The 22,682-nt window shown below is 42.8% G+C and overlaps 1 long non-coding RNA gene and 1 pseudogene across 2 annotated transcripts in view; both read right to left on the bottom strand.

Annotated features, from left to right (window-relative positions):
- Positions 1–22,682, bottom strand: part of LOC110349697 (uncharacterized) — a 196,577-nt gene that overhangs the window by 119,963 nt on the left and 53,932 nt on the right. The gene's annotated exons all lie outside the window — the stretch shown is intronic.
- LOC147825055 (CKLF-like MARVEL transmembrane domain-containing protein 8 pseudogene) overlaps positions 1–22,682 on the bottom strand; it is a 92,846-nt pseudogene that overhangs the window by 40,511 nt on the left and 29,653 nt on the right. Inside the window, exon 1 of the transcript XR_015441270.1 lies at positions 1–22,682. This exon is cut by the window's left edge and continues 40,511 nt beyond it; it is cut by the window's right edge and continues 29,653 nt beyond it. The product of XR_015441270.1 is annotated as a CKLF-like MARVEL transmembrane domain-containing protein 8 pseudogene (transcript).

Below are 22,682 nucleotides of genomic sequence, written 5' to 3'. Positions count from 1 at the left end.
AAGACAAATTCCTAATATTTAGGAAAATAGTGAGTTTTCATGGCATCTAAGTTGGTCTTATTTCAATCCTATTTTCCCCGCTATTCAGTAGCCTTGAAAGCCAAAAGCCACACAACCATGGTAGTTATGACAATCAGCAGCCTATCAGTCAGTGGGGAAAACTGGATTTGGACCTCCACAAAAATTCCTGAACCAGATGCTCATCACCAGTTGATCCATCTGGCATCTCCCAGTCTCAGATCCTCTGACTGGCCTCAAGATCACTCACTGAGAACTGCCCTGTCCCTCAGTGTTTATATGTAAGAAACCACCAGCAATTGTTAAAGATGGAGGCTGCATTTCTGCTTGAGAAAAATGAGGCAGATCAAAACTTTGAGACCATGGAGTATGATGTGCACAGCAGACTCTGAAAATGCCAGCATATTTCTGGGACTATGGTAGGCTAGGTACTTGGTTTGTGTCCTGTGTAAGGACTAAAGCTCCAGGGTAGCCAATGTGGAAGAGGATAGCAGTGATAGATATTTTTTTTTAAATTTTTATGTGCCAGCTTGACTGGACCAAGATGCCATCAGACATCTAATGAACATTTCTGGATGTATGAGGGTGTGTCTGCAAGAGATTCACATTTGAACCAGTAGAATAAGTTCTATATAATTGTAAGTGGGAGTAATCCCGTTCATTGAGGGCCCAAGAATAAAAACCCAGAGGAAGGTTTAGTTCCCTCTCTAAACTGCGACCTCCATACATCTGTCTTTTTCTGTCCTTAGACATCAGAAGTCCTCATTTTCAGGCCTTCAGCCTCTAAGTACAACTATCTGTTCCCCTGGATCTCAGACTTTCAGAATGAGATATATACCATCAGCCTTCCTGGTTCTCCAGTTTGCAGATGGCTTAGCTTGGGACTTGTCAACCTCCATTTCTGTTTGAGCCAATTCCCATAAGTCTCTTTGTACACCTGTCTATCCTATTGGTTGTTTCACTGCAAACCTTAATACAGCAATTTTTCTGGCTCTAAGGGAAACAGTCTTCTGATCATTCCAAAATGGTCTGACCTCTTAATCATCTTGAACAAGCAAGACCATAACTTATGTTTATTAACATAATGGAGTTGGAAGTTCAAGGGAGACCAAATGTGCCTTGGGAGTGAGCCAAAGTAATGCCACATCATATATGAAAAAAAGTTATTTCTACAATTTTGAGGTCTTGGAAAAATCTCATGTCCAGAACCTCTGTAAATAAGCAATTCATCAGAATCTCAGCCCAGCACAGCTGAGATATATGCATGAGTCCACTATAGGAAGTCTGAGCTTCAGGCAATGACTACCTACCTACCTAAAACTAAGGCTAACAAGAACCTCTCTTCCTGATCCAAAAATGCCTACTCCTTGTGAGGCAAGAGTATATTTGGCAATGAACTCTCCAGTATGCAGCTGACAATGGTAGTGGCTCCTCCTAGGTTCCTTTTATCATAAAGTACCAGGAAACCACCAGCAAAGTCACTGGAGCTGTTAGAGTATATGGTTTTCAATGTTACATAAGTTCTAGACAGCTGAGCAACTTGTACATATAGTAAATTAGCTTTAATGTGCAGAGTCACATTGTTAAAACTCATGGTAAATATTCTCACTACAATTTTTTAAATTCAGTGGAAGAAGCCTCCAGGTATTGACCTGATATTGCATAAAACCTCACTTGTCCATTGATATTTATACCTCAGCAATGTGGACATCTTTGCTAATGTATCCAGTAATATTTTGCTAAAGACACATTTAAATGACCAAACCTTAGGAAACAGAGTAGGCAAGGAAGTCTAAGTGAAAGACACCACAAACATTTATCTTCTGAGACAAAAACACTAGCATGCCTCAACACCTCACTTATCTGGTAATATTAAGGACAAAATATAAAGACTATAAAATGTATTGACATATACCCATGAAAGTTTGCCTTCATTGGCAGAAATAGTATACCTTTACTAATTAACATTTAGATCAACTCTCTTGCTCTATCAGTGAATTCATAGGAACTTGTGTCTTGGTATCCCATAGCCCACCACACTGCTCCAAATCACTGAAGGCATTTGATTTTCTGGAACAACAAGAAGCAAGAACCTTAAGATGACTTAGCGAGACATACAAGTACCAGAAGTTGCAAGATCATCATCTACAAAAAGTTCAGGCCTGTTATGTCAGTGGCCTTGGCAGATGAAAACATCTGAAGTGGCAAGATGCTATACTTTGCACCTGTCCGCCAGGCAGCAAGTGGCTTGATTCTAGGTGCATGTTTAGATTTTAGAGGCAACACACACATTTGGATGTACACAGATTTAGGTGCTGCTCAGACCCATTTACCAAATAACCCATAAACTGCCACTTTGAAGTACATTCCAGAGGAAGAGAAGGCTTGATGTCAGGTACAAGCTACCTGACTTGGACTAGAAGACTTGGATCCCAGCATTGTCTATGACAAGCAGATGCTCCGAGGAGCCTCATACAATCCCAAGAAGAAACCACAACCCACACGTCTAGGATACCAGATTAAGCCCACACCCTATTCTCATGAGTAAAAATTTCCATCTTGCTGCTGGGCTCTACTAGACCAAAGGACATCTGACCAAAATATTTAATGGTGCAGATAAAACCCAGTCAATAAACAACATGCGTCACAAATTTAGACAAGCACCAAGATGGACCATCATAAAATAAATGAAAACCAGCTCTGAATAACTCCAAAAAGCCCTATTTTGCATAAATGGCTTAGAATCCTTCGCCTGTGGATTCACTAGTTTCCTGTAAATTTACTTACATCCTTTAGATGTGTTTAAAGAAACTTAATTTGTGATACAAACTTCAGTATGGCTGCAGTTTGCAGAGCATGCCAGAAACACTACAAAGCAGTCACTGAATCACAGTCCCATTCATGGGAAGGCCTGAAAGAACAGGTGTGCAAAGTCCTTCCAGTGGACAGAGTCAGGCAGTATAAAAAGTTTTGTCCAATTTTCATGAAAGGTGATTGTCACAATCTACACATTTCATGGGTAACCAATACATTGGCTTTTAGGCACAGACATGAAAAAATATTGAGGGCATCAGCCTGCCTCAAGCTCCCTCTTACTTCATGGGAAGATCATAATGGCAGGCATTAACACAGGTCCAGCATTTGACCCAATTTTTATGAAAAAAAAAAATCAAGCAATTCAGTGTTATCCAAATAAATGTTTCTAAGGGTCTTTCAAAGATCTCAGCACGAACATGTGCTCAGGAAACACTGCTAGAAAGCATGGTGCTTCTATCTGGTGTTCACTGGCCAGCCTAAACCCAAAGAGATGGCCCAGGGGCTTTATTTTGGAGACAGTGGAAGTCAAGTTACCTGCAAACAGCTTCTGGAATCCAGAATTAGATACTGTAGTTATCTCAGATACTTCTGAAATTTGGTACGGAGAAGACCTTTAGGAGAACTAGATATGAAGTTTGTATGTTTCTTCTCACCAATGACAAAGACCAGGAAAGAGGAGGAACAACATCTTTGCCAGGCTCAATATTCATGGAACTTTCTAGTCAGCAGGAAGTGACTAGCCCCTTTAAAAGTTTTGCTCTTCCAAGCCTTCAGTTGTTCCTGTTCAATTCTGGACATTTAGGATCCCCAAATTCCTGGGTTTACAGAAGGAAATTCATGGCCAACTGCAGGCATCTCTTCTGCACAGGCTTCATCTCAGACATAGAATGTGCCTACAGGCCAGGCACTCACCTAAACTCAGCTCATCTCACATAAGGAACTTCACAGGATGAAATGCCTATCTCATTCAGACATTCCCTATCACAGTCCTTGCAAATAATGTTCCCAAATTAACTTGGTCAGCAAGTCCTGTGTCTCTCATACAACCTCTCAGGGGAGCTTCTACTATTGGCATTTTCTTTAAAAAACACCCAAACTGAAGGGGCTATATCTCAGGCTCTGAGGAACACAGAATTTCTCTCTAGGTCATCTCTTAGAATGGAACCATCCCTTGCCAACCAACAACAACTACAAAAGTCCTTCAACTTTCCCAAGTCCATCATTGTGGACAAAGAATTGTGCTGCAGCTTATTCACAAGCTCAAATATTTCTAAATACATGAAATGCAAAATCTTGGGTGGTTAATACACCGGCCCTGAGATGGAAGACAATGACCAGAAGATCTACCGTAATACCAGGGTAAATGGGGTCGACTGCAAAAATCCCATAGATGAGCCACTCAGAGAAAGAAGGAAGACGGTTCACATAGCCATGGACCTTGGCTTAGAAACTCACCTGAAACAGAGCCATCTCAAAGACTAAAAGATGAACCCTGATTATTCAGGACACTTTTTCTTAAAACAATTCTGGTTTAAGACTTGCTTTTGGGTCATCTACCCTGGACATCAATGACACCAAGATAATTGGTATTTGCCAGAGTCAACGAGGTCTAAAAAATGATCAATTCCTGAAGTGTAGAGTACAATGGTTAGTATATGGGTTTAATTATAATTATGAGTCTTACAGAAGGAGCTGATGTCATCTTAGAGAATTTTTATTTTAGAGGGATGTGAAAATAACATGGAAGCACCCCAAAGAAGGGATAGAGGCAGGGAACTACTGCCAGAAGAGTCATGTGGCCCATGCTAACCTCTGTGCTAGAGGTACATGGCTTAGGAAAACTCCTTTAAAGATCTTCTGATGAGTGACAAGCAGCAGCTTTGTCCAAGAGTGCTGCTCACCTCTGGTGAGCAAAGGAGGGAAATTCTGTGAGGATTACCTGGAGTCAAAATCATCAGGAAACCTCACCTGATAACAGGATACTATGAGGCTGAGATCTAAGCACCATCCACAGTGATGCACACAGCCTGGACATACATGAGATGGAGAGATCACTGACACTGTAGCTCTCAGGTCTTAGGCCCTGCTTCCTGCACTGTGCCATCTTCTTTTGACTGACTTCAATATGAGTAACCATAAAGCAAGGGTACTGGTGTCCAATATACAAATCAAGATCTAATGCAGGCAGGACTGGCCAGGGATCAGAACTGGAGACCATTCTAGGACACATGGGATGTGGGAGGCCCCTATATCATGAAGTAGTCTCATGAGCCATATGGAAAGCATGGCTAAAAATTAACATCAGCCTAGCCCTCAATACACTCAGTCAGAGCCTAGAACTGTGGTCCTAGCAGGTGGCAAGGGACAATAAGAAAGTCTAAAGACTAAGTCCTTGTACGCTGAATAAAGACTAGAATTTCAGTCCCCCAGCATGGTCGACGCTACTGAATAATGATCAAGCAACCTCAAACACTAGAAAACCAAACTTCTAAAAAAAAAGGATGTACTTAATGGAATGAATCTTGGGTTTTGAAGTGTTAGTCATTCCTCCAGAGGAAATGTAGCTATAGAGGCAGCATATTTCAGGAAAAGTGAAAAAGCCCATGGTAGCTAATAGGAAATCCACCCTAGACAGTCCCATGATCCTAAGGCAAATGGAAACATCCAGCTGAGCAAATTCTCAGGCTGGAAAGCGCCTCACTTGAGAAAGACATTACTGAAAATTGCCTAGGAAGGCAAAGCAGATGGCTTGTGTCACATTTTTCTCATCCAGGAACATTTCTCATGTCTCAAATTATGACATGATAAAATCTATTTCAATCACATGTTAGAAAGCTAAGCTTTTAAAGAGAACAAAAGAGTAGCTGAAGGGGCTGGGGATTTAGCTCAGTGGTGCCGTGCCTGCCTCACAAGCGCAAGGTCCTAAGTTCAATCCCCATACCAAAGAGTAAAAAAAAGAAAAATCAATAAAAGGGATGAAGACAATAGCAGCTGCCTAGGTCCATCTCTCTCAATATTTCCTCAAATTCATTTCCTAACCATTCAATATACAGCAAATGAAACTGTAGAAGAGCCATACTATCCAAACAACTTTAGGAAAATGCCACACATTTTCTTGTATTACTTAAATGCAAGAATCATCTCATGACTTTGTAGTACCACTGGTATGAGCCTCTGGACCAAGGCAAGCTCAGGAAAACAGTGATGAAGAGGGGCCTTGGGAGCCAGTAAGTAGCCCAAGGCTAAGGTAAAACTAGCCCCAGAAAACACATCCATCTTTACTGTGATCATATTTAATAAAGTGCCTGGAACACCCAAGAACTGCCACTATATAGACTCTTCTAAAGAGATCTAGCTGTTGAAAATGGCCAGAAAAGGGTACCCATTTAGCAATTAAGCAGCAACAGAAGAATCAATATATGTACTGAAATGGCTGTATTTTACCAGGAGCCTCCAAACGTGGATGTAGACCTGTCTACTACAAAAGTTTGAGTTCTAAGCTATTTTTTCCTGTTCATAGAATCAATCCTATGTTTTTGGAGATTCTGCCTCCAAATGCAGGAACTCCATCCCCTTTCCTTAGGTCATGCATGATTCAAGGATTCAGGATATTCTTTGTATTCAAGTTCCCGAAATCATATGTATATACTTTTGTGCAGATCACTCAGAATAGATCAGCAGATTTAGACATGATCTGTTCAATCTGAAGAGAATCTCTCTACAAAGTCAAGTTCACCCTCACACTCAAAAACTCTCGAATTTCTTCCTTCTAGAATTAGGGACCAGATAACTATCAGTGAATGTTCAGAGTCAGTGTTTATCCCTCATTCCATTTCCTCTGCGTGACTTGTCATTGGTTGGTACAGTTATAAAAGCCAACTGTACAAAGAAAAAAAGCTGGTATAAGGATAAAGTGAGGAACGCTACAGAAAGGAGGATATAAACAGAAACAGTACATCTCAATCATGGCTGACATTACTCAAAGACCTCACTTGGAGCCCTTTCAAGAAGGCTTTGGTGCCCCCAGCTTCAGGGAGTGCTGCCTGCAGAAAGGGTTGAAAAGCTGAAGAATTTGAAGTATTCACTTTGCTGGAGAGATCCACTTTAACCCAAGGTAAACTCCCTCTGACAGTAGCCCACATCTGATGACCTCTCAATGTGGATACAGAAAAGCCATTTTAGCCCAGTGCAGAACATCTAGTCAGCAACTTGAGCTCCAGAGCTACTGCAGGATCGCATGAAATTTTTGTTCTGACTTTGCTCACTGGGACATCTCATAGTGACACTACAGGGTGTCCTATACATAGAGACCCAAGTCCAAGGTTCATCAAAAATGAACCAAAAAATGGCCAAGCCACCTGTAGCCATGAATTACCTTTTTAAGACATCTCCTGGCACACAACTAGGCCCTGGTAGAAAGGGAGCTCAACCATGAAGCATTAAATGAATATGAAAACACAGCTCCCCACTGTTAGCTAGGCTCTATCAGACCACCAGTGCATACATTAGGATGGGCCCAACCACAATCCATGAAGCAGAAGTTGTCTGTATGGAACTGAGGAGGACTTGGGTCCAGCAAGCTGCACCTCATGGACCACTGTTAAACCAGTACCCTTCCTTTAGCTCACCCCTACGCTCCAATATGAAATTCATTCCAGATAACTGATGAAGGGTCTAGGTTTATAAATCTGTAACCTAAAAAAACAGGAAAATAATCCAAGTAGACAATATTTCTAGCAACATATTTGGTCATCCACTTTGTGTACAAAAGTTTTCTGGGGTCAGAACAGACATGAATTCACTGGCAGTGACCACAGCCTGACCAGCCAAGCAGCAACCTGTGAGAAAAAAGATTGGAAGATTTGAGACAGGGAGGTCTGCGGTGGAGGCCCACTAGAGATCATCTACCACAGAAATCATTGATAGTTATTCAGCCACTGCCCCCATGTCCCATCAAGCCAAAACTGGGGTGGCCAAGGACATAAAGGCCATCTATGCAGAAGAAAACCACAGCAAGGGCTCCTGGCTTGGCAAGGATGACCAACCCACTACCATCTCTAGATAGAGTGAATGATCAATGTCAAGCTCCCAGTACAATCCTGTTCCCCATGGTGACTCACCAACTAGCCACCTGGTAGAAAGTTGACTACCATGAGTTTCTGCTGCACTAGAAAAGGCAATGTTTGGTTCTCAGATGAATGATACCTACTCCCATTGTATAAATTGCCTATCCACAGGTGTTTATCCAGCACCACTGCCTAAGGTCTTGGAGCATTTGATCCAAAATATAGTGTCCCATAGAACATCAGACAAGGGCATCCACTTCAGTGGAAAATGTGCAGGTATGGCCAAAAACCCTGGAATCCAATGATCATACCACTTACTACACCAACTGTCTGCTAATTCCAGATAGCTAGAATGGTGTCTCAACTATGCCTACAGCAGGCCATCAGTATTTTCTATGGACAGGATGCTAATCATCCAGGATGCAGCACACATTTGATTCAAGTACTTTTAAATGTCACTGTTACTGATCACAGTATCTGGTAGGAAGGAGCAGGAGCAGCAAAAGCCCACTTGCCATTATTCTCAATGACTCCATTGAAGAATGCATGATTCTGTTCGTGAATTTTAGGGATCAGTACCTCCAACCCTGCAAAACATGAAAGCAGAAACAATTTTTCTGCCAGGAGACACTTTGGGTTCCATCTTGGCATAGGTATTTGACTTTGATAAGCCAGAAAATCCAGGCCTAGTGAGCCATAATTGGGTAAGGGCAGAATGTTTAGTACAAATGACTCCCTTCAATACTTCTTGGTAGTCCTTTCCCAATTGTGACACCAAGTGAAGAGGGAAAGCCTACAACCCTAACCTAGGAGGATATAGTGACTGGGCATGCACACTTCAAGGAGGATTCCAGTTATGGCACCAGGTAAGCCAACCAGACCAGAAGTGCTGGCTGAAAGGACAACTAGACAGGATGGTGGAGATGGTAAATGATCAAGGGTCACCATCAGGAGATGAAGAATGTTGGAGTTATAGTTTAAAATGTTCTCATAGAAGTCTCGTGTTTAGAGGTTGGACTTCCAAAAAGTGATTGGAGAATGGAGGTGTCATACTCAGTGGACTAATCCATTAGCAAATTCCTAGCTGACTGTGCTGTTTAGGAGCTGAGACCTGGTTGGGTGGTGGGAGTGAGACATGGAAGGGTGTTATCTTCAGAAGGAGCCAGGGACCAGAACCAGAACATTATGGTTTAGACCTAAAACGCCCCTCAAAGGCTCATGTATTCGGAGGTGGGGCTCTCAGGTGGTGATTCGATTGAGGGCTATATGCATGCCTATATTTCATGGATCAATAAGTTCATAGCTGAATATTCTATTAGGAAATGGGCCCTGGTAGTTACGAGGTGGCTCACTAGGGGCATGTCATTGGAGGGTATCTCCCTTGCTCTCTTTCTGCTTCCTGGATGCCATGGTTTGAGCAGCTTTCTTCCACCATGCCATTGCTGCCAGGAAGCCAGTGAACTATGCATTGAACCTTCTGAAATTGTGAGCCAAAGTCAGTCTCTCCTCTAAGTTGCAGGTGCCAAGTATTTTGCCCCAGTAATAGAAAAATGACTAATACAATTGACAACAGAGACCAATTAAAATAAAACTAAAGCTTATCCCACTAAACCTATTCCTGGATTTCTCTTTGGGAAGAGAGTTCCATCCAAATTGTGGATAAAGTATTTCTCAAATGTATGTGGAGAAATAGATCCAATTTAGCCCAAGGAACATGGAAGGGCATGCCCCTTATTGGTGAGAATGTTTGGTCTTCCTTAGCCCACAGCCAGTGAGATTGATGGAATATCAAGGCCTGATTTCAGCCTAAGACATCTCAACTCAGACCACTTCAACTGTCAGACCCACGCTGCATGCCAAGTTCTGCTACTCATTCCTGGCTCCATCCTCTCCCTTACACAAGTATGGTTCCCCAAGGACAATGCTGGATGATCCCCCAGCATGCTAAACTGTCAGACTACTTCCTAAAGAGCTATGGAAATGACAAGGATGGGGAACATGCTTCCTTCTCTAAACAGCTGGCAAACCATTCCAGATACAAGTCTTTTACATGAAGTAGAGCTTCTAGAGAACTTTATCCTTGCCAGGTTATTGACTGTCTCCCACTTTATAACTGTCAGGAAGTATTAAATATAACATGACAAGGCCCACCATTTAACTAGGACATTTATAATACTTGGAAAAACCCAAGCCTACCCCAGAAAACATCTGCCTTGGTTTACATATACTCAATGTACGATCATTGTGTTTCAGAGTCCCTTTGGAGGACTGCAGATTTTGCTCTGCACAGTGTTTTCACATAAAATTTATAGGGCTGTCCTCATGGACCACCTGATCTGCACAAACACCCCATGTTTAGTTTGTAATCTACTATCCCCTGAAAAATGAGGTAGCATTCAAAAAAGGGTATGTGCCAGCCTTACATCCAGATTTCTTGAATGTAGGAAATATGTTCTTGCTTTTACAAAACAAAGCTACTATACCAGTCTCCAACAAGATGGACAAAGTCTTTGACACCCATCTTGAAGCTGGTGAAAAACAGGAAGATTTCTAATCACCAGTTAAAGTTTTCCCGATTATAAAGACAGAACAGAATGCCACCTGGGCAAATACAACTAATTCATCACATGGATAAAAGATGTGATCCCCTTCCACAGGTATGCATCATTTGAGAGTTTCAGTTTCTTACAGCTGTGACTAACAAAGCTTGAGGTCAACAAAATGAAGGAATGTTGTCTTAAACTGTAAGGTATGCTGTGAAGTGTCACCTCTCAGAGGTCCCTCCCAACATGGGTACAGAGCTTGGCATCTGCCAACATGCTGACATTCCCTAGTCATGCCTCATGGATTATAAGGCAAATAGTATGATTTTACTTACAAATGGGAAGCTTATTTCAAGGGCATATTTAAATTCAGCTAAAAGGTTTTTCTGGCTGTAACATGGTCCCAGATGTAAAGCACAACCACCTGACATGATCTCCTAGACTTCAAGAATGAACATGAACTTAAAAGTTGCAGATAAGTCTCACACTCCAGAGTCCACTAAGGCACAAGTGTACATTTTCCACTCCACCCACTTAGCACAGTACATAGCAATGGTGCCACTGTAAGTGTCTAGTATGGTAAGAAAGGCACAGTTACCCTAAGGATTTGTAAATTCCCAAGATTTGGCATCTGACTCAAGTAGCAGAGACTCATAGGAGGTCAGCCAGAAGAGCATTGTCAGAGTCAGGTTAAGATGATCCCAGTGGGCACCATATGGTGCAGCCAGCTTCTATGGCCAGGATGATGCCATAGAGCACAGGTACTGATAAAAACATCACACGTCATCAGGAAGCCATACTGATTACCTAACAAGTTGGGATACCTTTAAAAGAAAAAAACCAAACTACATACAAGTAAGGCATCTCTGCACAAGGCTCTACAACATCATGGCCAATCTACCCTCTACTTACCCCCATATTTAGTTCTTAGATTTCTTCCTTCTATGAAATGCCAATTATGCTAGCATCTTCTCATTCATCCTTCAGTGTCAGCTGACTTTGTCTACCTTCAAGACTATTCATGTATAGTCCTACAAATCAGTTGAGCTGCACCACTCTACAGGCAGTGCCCCACCTCACAGTTCAGTGAAGCTGCAAAAGCCAACCATACGTAGCACAGCCTACTAGAAGGAAAGAATCATCCAGCCTCAAGTGTCAACAGTACTGAGATTGGGAGACAGAAGAAACTATACCTTTGGAAGAGAAAATTTTAGCAATTTGTCCAGGAATACAGGTAAGGTCTTTATATGCTTTGAGAGATGTGTGACATTACAAAAGTTACGTCCAACACAGATTGTAGCTTTTTGCCTAGAGCAGAAATAAGCCATCTTCCACCCATCTCTTCAGTTTCCCCAAACACCTTTCCTTTGCCAAGGCATTGCTGCCTTCAAGAGTAGACAGACATTAAAGACAACTTGGCTTTTGCCTACTTCATTCTAGAAACAGACAATTTTAATACATTTAGAAACCTGGAACCAGGGGGCCAGTCTGCCAATCACTTTTCCAGAGGCCAGACCTGGAAACAGAGCATTGAATTCAAGACTCCATGATCCCAACCTCTGTGGTCCCAACCAGGTGCTCGTTCTGTGCAAGGCTCTCATCTCACTGCATTTCTTCCTAGAAGCTGAAGCTGACCAGCACTCAGCTCTCAGCCCCCAGCCAATTCAAAGTCTAAGCCTTAGATACCAGACCATCCATGAAGTTACTTACAGAACATAACCTATACTACAATTGGCAAACTACTTTTGCTTCATGTGGGGTACAAAGAAAAGCATAGGATCCTGATATCTCTGTGCCAAGAGACACATCTGCCACTTCCTAATGGCTGGGGTCCCATAAATTCTGCAAGCAGGCTTCATTCCATAGCTCAAAGTACCACAAATGGATCTGCACTAGACAACATACCAAAGTTCCAGGATTATGTCACATGAGTCACCTACAAAATCTCAGGGTAAATACATAGCCTCCATGTCTAGTAAGTTTCAGAAATCTGATTGAGCCATCTCCAGAACCTGTGATGGAGAGCCTTCTTTGAATTGTAACTTCAGCTGCTCTGTTACCATCTCCCACCATATTCCAGTCTTTCCAGTTCCAGAATAATGGCAGTTATGACCACCTGCTATGTTTAGCAGCACCACTAGAGCTGAAGATGTCAAGAAATAGCTCTACCAATGGGAGTTTGTCAAGACTATGGAGGGAGCCAGCCAAGGTGACTATATTCAAACAGATCCATTGGATCTACTAGCCTGGTTGATGTCTGCAAGGGCAGCAAGTAACCTGACCAAGCACACGGGCATGAAAATACTTCATGTTCCAAATGGAATGTATCTAGACCACTGGAGGGAGGACAGAGGGACCTGTTGGTACTGTATCTTCAAAACTGAAATTCAGGAAAACTAAGATTCTACTGGAAATGTCCTAGATGTGTATCACCTAAGCTCAGAACAATACCTGCACATGTAGTGGCTTTTGGGAGCTCCTAAAATCCCAGCTGGTCATACAGAAATATTCAGATTTGCATGAAGATTGGACTATGTACACTCAGACCACTAGAGAATAGAAGTCATTCACAAAACAGCACAATTTAATGGGGGAAATATCAGGGCCATTCTATATGGAGAACCAAAGAACAAGACAATAGGCCATGCTAGTGGTAAATATAAGTGAGCTATATGGTCAACCTTAGATAACTTCCCCATAGCAGGCAAGAAACCTTCTTGAAAATGGTTCAACCACTTCAAAGAAGCTAGCAGAGGGCAATGCTCAAATATTCACTGCCTTAAAGAATAGGAGGAAATGGAAAGGCAATCATGAGCTAGCAAAGGCATCCTCACTAGGCTGTGTTCTCCTGGCAGTCCCAGGGAATCTCCAGGGATTCCCAAGGAAAAGGCATCCTCTGGTCTGACAGCCTGGATTTCAGCAGATACATGAGCACTAAGATTATATCTCTAGGCAACTTCCCTAATTGCCAGGTTGACCTCTCCCATTAGCCACAGTGGTCTATTCATGGTCAGCCTGGGGAGAATACTTCATAAGGTATGGACCTTAATAGGATAAGAGATCTGAAGCCTTCTGTGTTTATGCCCAAGAGAAGGCTGTTGAACCTCTGGTAGAATAATGTATGTCACTTTTCCAAACCGACAGCATATATATGAAGGCAGTGACCCCTTGTGACCAGCTGCCCTGGCCTCAATTCCTCATGCAACAAGCATGTCTGCAATCTTAGTATTCCATGTCCAAAAGGAAGTTGGCAATAGATCTGTAAGCATTTTCTATAAAATAGAAACATGATTCACCCTACCCTTTGGTATTGGCCCTGTGGCTTCCTGACTTGGATTCACACTCATCTGAGTCAGATCCTTGCAATATATGTCGTGATGTCTGATCTTCTGGGAAACTAAGTGACACAGGATTTTACTTCTGTCTCCCTTAGCATCTGAAGATGGTCTGAAGTCATCAGAAGATGATGTTGCCTCAAGAAAGGCAAAGATGGCTTTGGGTCAAGAGTACCTGTCCTTCAGGAATAGCCTTCACGTCACCTGCACCATCGATGTAGGTTGAGAGTGCTCCCTAAGTTTCCTACTCAGCATTTGCCCAAACTACATATGTACCAGCAAATGTTCTAAGAACAACAAAGTCAGACTGAGACTCCTAGGTAGTAACAAATCCAGGCTGGGATCTGCACACTGAGGACATCGTGACATTGAGCTGCAAGTTTCTTGACAAGAATCAAATGGTGATAAGAATTGCTCAATCTAAAGGGAGAAATAAAAGCAAATTCCAGGCCCTGGGAATCAAAGGGGACTTTCCAAGGAGAGAGTTAGCTTCAGGGAGGAATTGTCTTGCATTTGCTAAATATATAAGTCCCCAGCTTTCTAAGATCATGGGGAAAATGTACAACCATCCCATATTTCATCCACATTTCCTTTGGAATGGAAATCTGAGGACCCTGTTTGGGTGGATCAATGGCCCCTTATTCAGAAGCTTCACCAGGTACGCTCACTGGTCAGGATCCAATTGATAGTGGGACATACAGAGCCCCACTACTAGCCCTTGGAATACCCCAGTTTCTGTAATCCCAAAGGAATCAGGAAAAATGGCATTTGTTACAAGACCTATGAGCAATAAATGCTAAACTACAACCTACAGGTCCCCTTCCTTCACCATCAGTCCCACATGACTGGCCTGATGGTCACTAACCTTAAAGGCTGTTTTCACCATCCCTTTATGCTCCTAGGATTGCCCCATATTTGCATTCTCAGTTCTCTTGATAAATTTTCCACAGCCTTTGTATCTGTACCATTGGATCATTTTTGCCACAAGGAATGCTTAATAGCCCCATTTTGTGCCAACATTTTTTTGGAAAGGCTTTGGCCCATGCCCAGAACACTTCCCTGAAGCTTATATTATTTGTTTTATGGTTATTGAGTTAGCTACCACTTCAATTTCTAGGCTCCATCAACTTTTTCTTTGTTAAGCAGGACTTACAAAAATTGCGGTTTATGCTTTGCCCCAAAAAGGTTCAAACTATTCAGTATTAGTAGTACCTGGGCAACTTGGTGACTGATCCAGCTATTTGTGTACAGAAATTGTCCTTGTGAACGAATGTTGCAAACTTTAAATGATTTTCAAAAACTCCTTGGGGACATTAATTGAATTCATCCAAAATTAGGCATAGCTACATAGCAACTGAAATGCCTATATGATACCTTGCAAGGAGACCCTAACCCACAATCCCTGTGGCAATTAACCCTCAAGGCACAAAAGGAACTTCATCTTAAGGAGAAGGCTCTCTCCCAATGACAAGTCCTAGGGGTAGAGACCACTACACCTGTCATCCTCTTCATATTATCTACCCCTCACTCTCCCACAGCATTGAGTGGGCAAATAATTGATTCTGAGCTTGCTCCTATTAAGTGGCACTATTTAACTATCTAGCCATGAGTTTCCAAATGTATATTGATCTTATGGCTAAACTCATACAACAGTCTTGATGCCAAGTAATAGAGCTTTTCAGATACGATCCCCATAAAATTACAATACCTATAGACATAGCTTAGAATGCTTCACTCTTACAGCATTCTCTCCCCTGGCAAATAGCTTTCATGGACTATTTAGAGGAAATTGATAAAATTGCAAAAATCTGTCTGGGAGAAAGTATTTATCAGCAACATCCTTTCGTCTTAGCCAAATTATTGTGCACTACTCCTATACTCTCTGCCCAGACATATTTCACTGATGGGTCTTCCAGTGTCTATGTTCCTATTATTCAGACCAAAATCAAGAGAACAGTTACTTCATAATCTCTCAGCTCAACATTCAGAACTGATGCCGGTTATAAGGGTCTTTGAAAAGACTCAAGATATTCCTACTAATATCGTATGTGACTCTGCATACACTGTCAATGTCAACTCCCAACTTGAAACTGCTACAATTAAAAGGACTTTAGATTCTGTGCTTAGCATTTTTGCTTACAGTGGGCTATTCAAAATTGAACCCACCCCTTTTACATTAATTTGTGCTCTTTCAGGGTTGCCAGTACCCTTGTCTGAAGAAAATCAAAAGGGCCATGTGCTCATCACCTCCATATTCCAAAAAGCAAAAGTATCGCACTCATACTTTGATCTAAACACCCATGCACTGACCACCTTTAAAATTTCTAGAAATTTTAAAATCTCAGGCTTGTGCTGTTTGTACAGTCTTGCCCCACATGTCAAATGTTACCCACATCTATTCCTTCCAAAAGATGTAACCCTTGTGGTCTCCAAGGTATTAACATGGCAAATGGACATCATTCACATCCCATCCTTAGGATAACTCCAACATGTGCACATTAGCATTGACACCTTTTCATATTTCATGCATGCTACATCCCATGCAGTAGATACTGCTGGATATGTGCAACAGCACTGCTTGGCCACATTCACAAAATTGGGGATCCCTCAAAAAATAAAAACTGATAATGGCCCCACTTACCTCAGTACCTCTTTCCAACACTTTTTTTTTTGGTACCGGGGATCAAACTCGGGTCCTTGAGCTTGCGCAGCAGGCAGTGAAACCACTGAGCTAAATCCCCAGCCCTCCAACACTTCTTAAACCTGTGGAGTATCAAACACTATCAACATCCCTTATAATCCACAAGGGCAAGTTATTGGTGAGTGGGCACATCTGACCCTACAAACAGCAGTTATGAAAACAAACAGGAGTATCCTGGTCAAATAAACCACAATCCTCACTTGATCTTGCCACCTTTACTCTTAATTTTAAAATTTAAGCACAGAAGGATTTACCCCAGCCAAGTTACGTTGGAAAAGACAAGAAAAGTGTTCTGAAGGAGAAGCCTGAGTGCCATGGAGATCCCCATAAACAGGAAATGGGAAGGTCCTGGGTCATTAATGTGGGGATGAGGTTATGCTTGTATTATTTCAGGGGATGGAAAGTCAGTGTGGGTGCCCTCTGAGAGCATGCAGCCACACAGAGAGGCACAAAAGAAACAATCACCCCATGGTGGAGCCTGCTATCCCCACATCCTCCAGTTAAGGCATTTGCAGCTTAAAACCTGGAGGACCAAATAGTACCAAGCATTAAACTCTACCTAAGCTGACAAACCCATTACATGAGGTCAGTTAAAGAAGACTACTCAACCAGAGAATCTAGTGCAAAGTCAGGGTAACCAAAGACTGTGGAAAATACACTCATTGCTATGATCAGTGCCTGTATGTATACCTGGCATGGGAGAGGAACACTACTGGGCACATATGCCCAATTCTCCTTTGTTGAAGCCCATTACATGGTATGAATTTCCTCCTGATATATATTATAATCAACTAGAATAGGTTCTAGGCCCTTTTGTGATGTCTTTTGAAAGTACTAATGCAACTATAAATTATACTGCCCAATTTGATACACCTCCACTGTGCATGGAACATAAGAATGAACTCTACCCAATGCACAGGAGTAATACATACCTCAGTTCCAAATGCCTCGTTATGGATCCCAACTCATTATCATAGGATTGGGATCCATCAAGATATCTGAAAGCCAGACTAATAAATCTATGCCTGCTGTTCCACCCTGTCCTGTATATACACCCAAGATAACAATGACATGCCCCACCACCTCGGACAAAGTGCTAAGGGGATCTTGGGAGCCAACACACACTTGGGGACACTCAAATCATACATTGGAGCTCACATGGTCAGCTCAATGGTCACCATAACAATCACTCAGAGTGGCATAGGTTTGTGATGGCATTGGTATCATTCCTTTAATGGCAGCCGGAATCACTCAGCTATACACTCAGAGGCTTAACCACTCCTTGCATGGTATGGTACCAGGTTCACCCCCACCTCTCTCAGATTGGTAAAGAAGGCCAACACAGCCCAACTCAAAGATCCTTATGGAAAATAGGATTAGTCTTTCATTGTGGACAAAAAATGGTAAGGCAACCTGATTCATTTAAATAGTTCGTCTAACACTTAACAGTTCCACAATCTTTACAGTATGTGTCTACAACCCATGTGTTTTTCCTTATGGAAATGTTGGATGGCAACACCTCATTTTACAGGCCAAAACTGCATGTTAACACATTGCATTTCCTCTCCTCCTGCTAACCAAACAGTGCCAGTTCTCAGGAGAATGCCTGGGGTATGGCTGCCTGTAAATTTGACAGAACCCTGGGAAGATAATCCAACAATGTATACTTTACAATCACTTTCCCACCATATGAGCCATAGAAGTAAAAGAATGACCAGTTTGATTGTGGCAGGACTAGTGTCCTTAATGCTTTTGTTTACCTCTGTAACTATTACTTCCATAGCATTAACAAGCAATATTTAAATGGCCCATTTTGTTAATAATTGGATCCATACTGCAGATAAAGGATGGTGTCTACAGCATGCCATTGATGCTAAATTGCAGTCTGAGGTCAGCGTTTGAGTCCGCTGTCATGGGGTTAGGTGATCAACTAGTGAGTCTACAATTACAAGGACTCCATAGTCATTTCAATGTTATACAATTTTGTATTACACCCCTTACATATAATAAAGCTACTCACCCCTGGGAGTCAGTAAAAAGACACCAGCAAGGTGCCTTTAGCAGAAACCTTACTTTGATATTTATGTAACAAAAAGCACCACTTTCTATGATACAACAGGATGCTGACTTTAACAAGTCCAAGAGTGGGCTCATTTGCACAAGCTTTAGATAACTTGAACCCTTGGACTTACATGAAGGCCCACCTTGGGATGTATATAGGATTACTGAGATTTCTAACCCTGTGCTTCATTGTGCTGCTTGTAATCTGCCACCTCAGATGAAAAACCCAGCCACATTTAAGACAAGTTCAACCTCAACTTACATTGATGCAGCTTCTGCAATTACAAAAATAAAAAGGGGGAGATGTGGGAAATTAAGTGTGAGGACTGAGGCCTCTCCTTGGGACATGAGGGAGGAGATACCCAGCTGTTCCTCCCATGGGCTACATGCTGGCAGTCTGGTGCGAGCCAGTTTCAGGGAAAAAGTCAACTGCTGCTGATGTCTGATTAAAGAAAATACCCTTTGGGTGCAGTCTACAAATGAGCACCTGAGGAACTTTCTGTAATCCCTGCATCATATGTCTTGCTTGCTTGTGTTAGTCTAAAAGTAAGAAGCACTGACAGTTCAGGGGTTTTTGTTCACTAGAGGCAGGAGTCCCCTGATCCCCTCTTATGAAATTATCTTTGTCTCTTGTCTTTAATCCTCTTTGACCGCTCAATCAGGACAAATTCATAGGCTGGCTCCTATAAGAAGGATCCATAAGAGTAGAAGTAACCTCCAATTTTCTGTCATTCTTCACACTGAAGAGCCACATGAATATAAAGAATCCCCTTTTCTGGTCATCAAAGCTGTTCATCCACAGCTGAGAAGTGAGCCACCTTCCCTTTTCCTCCAAGTTTTCCCAAAGACCTTGCCCTCTCTCGTGAGGAACTGCCCTCAGAGCCACAGGATAGTAGCCAACTTCTGTACAATTTCATGGTGCCATGGACTACAGAAGCTCAAAGGCTTATGCACAAGTGCTTAGCCTTTGTCCAAGGTAGTCTGCTACTTAATTGTGGAAAGAATACAGAGAATGAACACAAATCTTTACATTCCTTGACCAGGATCCTATGGCTTGGGTCTAAATTCAAGGCATTCATGAAATTACACAGAATTTACCTTCAATAGGAATAGGTGAAATGAGGGGTACCCTACCCCTCCCTTTTAGCCCCACCACCTGCATCATCACTCCCACTTCAACAGTCACCATGGTCCCTTGTTGCATCTGGTTTGAACAAGACAAAGAGCAAGAGGTCACTATATCTGTGCCCTGAGTGCCAAGCAGTTCAAGAACAGCTAAAACCTCTGGAAGCATCAAGCCACCCACATGGACCCAAGGCCAGCTAGGTCCCCTTGGGTGCTACGAAGATCCCCACCTTGGTGCCCCTGAGCCTGAGTGCTCCCCAGCTAAGCAGAGCCAGCAGATGTGCAGCAAGGCCTTCTGAGATGTTTACCATCAGAACTGACACAAGCTGTCACACTTGGATGGACAAGAAGCCCTGCCAATGCCCGGTGCGCCCACAGCACTTCAAGCACAAGGACCTCATAAACTACCATGTGCATTCACAGGATGATGCTGTGAACACGCCCTACCACTGTGCCCATAGCAACAAGGGATTCTCCCACCAGATCATCTCAGTCACATCCGACAAGTGTACTCAGAGTGGGCCTTCCAGGTGTAAGAATCTTAAGGCAGCTTTTGCTACAAAGGATGGACTCTGGGCACACACTGTACAGCACTAGAAAGTGCCAAGTCATGTGTGCAACGGGATGTTGAGCTCCATAAGTATTTGAGCCCACATGAAGGTGCACAGGCAGGGCCCTCGTGTGTGTGAGATCTGCAACAAAAGTTCTGGTCAGCTTTAATGGCAGTCATAGCAGCAGTGATCTCTCAGTCACTTTCCCCCAGACCAAGAGAGCTCCAAAGTTGGTGGGTGGGGTGTGAGGAAAGCCCTTAGTACAGCCTCCTCTCCCAACCAGCTCACTAGTCCCCACCAACCAGAGAGCCTCCAGAAAGGAACAAATGCATTCCTAGGAAAATTCCCTAGGTTTCAATGTTTCTCTTGATCCTTCCCTCTATTAAGAGTTGAACTTACACACCCCAGCCCCCTCAGTTGTGTCAGAGTCCCATGATAGTGGGCAGGAGTGGCAGAGGACAGGAGCAATCACTGCCGTTACCCACCCCCCGTCGTTCCCTCCCAGGGATTTGTAAGCCTTTCCTCTCCAGTGGTTCTTGCTCCTCTCCTTCTGGTCCTTTTCCTGCTAAGGTCTGCTGCATCTCCCTGGGGAGAAGTTGGTTTTGTCCCCTGACCCCCACCCCAGAGGGAGGGAGAAGAGGGAGAAGAGGGAGGAGGGGAATGAAAGATTTTGTCCTAGAGATAAAGAAAGGTAAGATTTGAGAAGAGACAGAAGCAAGGAACAGGGCTTATATCTTCATAAGGTAAGTTGTGTGGTCAAGCCCTAAGCATCATCCTAGATGAGAATCTGTCAGGGCAGGTGGAGTCAAAGGAATCAAAAGATCCACAAGGGCCAGAGGCAAAAGAGATGAATCTCACAGGGTCAGGGTCAGCGTCAAGGGAGGGAACCAGGACTAAAGGTGCTTCCTGAGAGCGAGGGAAATGAAGCTCCAGCCATGGTCTTTTTACATCCTTCTCCATGATAGAAGCTCTATCCCCTGCATGTTCCCCATGCTCTACCCTCTCCCTTTGTGTCAATCCCATTACAGTAAAATTTAAATATAAATCTGAAAAGAAGGAATAGGCAAATGAAATACTTATACCTCAAAGTACAAGTTTAGTTAACAAACTGGGTCCTGACACAAAGTCTAACACATTTCTGCAGGGGACACCTCAGTGTCCTGAAAACACTATGCTTGACATCATTCACAACACCTTGAGGTGCCCCAAACATGAACTGTGGTTACCAGACCTTTGGGGAAAGAACAGTTACTTATATGGAATTAGAAACATCTTCATAGCAAATGGAGCTCAGATGATTCTAACTGCTCTGAAGCTCAAAGAGCAAGGTCTCAGATGTGAGCCATGTCTCTGAACACAGGAAAATAAAGTAAATTCATAGAGGAAACACCCGAGGCAGACATTTAACCTGATTGGATGACTTCCTTCTAGTGAAATGAGGAATCCAGGTTGAAGTGGGTCAAAGCTTCCTGGCCCCATCTCTTCATGCTTACATCAACTTCATTCCAATACAAACCCAAGGAAGACAGGTTAAGGTGGAGGATAATCAATATAGCAAATCCTGGGAAGAAACATGCTTACTCCTTAAAGGAGCAACATATCTTCAAGTACCAGAAGACAGACCCAGTAAACTAAGACCACCTTAAAATCACTCAGCCCTTGAACATTTTTCTTGTTCTCAGGAGACATCTGTTACGCCTTGTATCTGAATGTATCCCCCAAAGCCTCATGTGCTCATAAGTGGGGCTTTTAGAGGTGGCTGGATCTAGGGTGTGTGAAAATGGATTAAGTGTGTGATAACTGCTAATCCAATCAGTGGACTCATGCATAATTCTAGGTGTGGCTGAATGGATTTACTGAAGACAGAAGACCCACCCTGGTGTGAGTGGGTACCAACCAATAGGCTTGTAACCTGAAGGGAATAAAGAGGGTAAGGGAGTCTCAATGCTCACAGCTTTCTGCCTGGCCTGCTATGGACTAATTCTTCACTGCAATGCCCCTCTCTGCCATACTTCCCCCTGCCTGGGAGCCAGCTGAATATGGACTGAAACTTCTATAAACTGAGTTAAAATAAACCATTCCTACTTTAACTTGTGGGTGGTCAGTTGAGACACTTAAGGAGCAGCCATAATGTTCCATGCGAGACATACCAATTCATTTCACACCTTTTTCACATTGCAGGATTTGTGTCTTTTAACTCAGTGTACTGTGCAAAATGTCAGTTCTCTTAATTGTTGGCCAACTTTTAGTCAGGTCAGCACAAAGGGTTAAGTTCAAGTGACTGCAGAGGTGCTATGGGCTAGGACTATTCCTGAAGACATACCTGCATAAGACAGGAGAAGTGTGTGGAGTCACTAATATTCAGCAGCTAGCTTCCTCCATGTTCCAGGACACCACAAGGAATAGTGCCACAGGCTGTGCCTGAACATGGCCTTTCGCCTCCTCCCTTTCTCCTCCACAGAAGA

Source organism: Heterocephalus glaber, unplaced genomic scaffold, assembly GCF_053883595.1.
Source record: "Heterocephalus glaber isolate CG9 unplaced genomic scaffold, H.glaber_assembly_v1.0 deba00001509, whole genome shotgun sequence".
Classification (NCBI taxonomy): domain Eukaryota; kingdom Metazoa; phylum Chordata; class Mammalia; order Rodentia; family Bathyergidae; genus Heterocephalus; species Heterocephalus glaber.
Note: the sequence above shows the minus strand (reverse complement) of the source record. Positions and strands in the feature narration are given on the sequence as shown.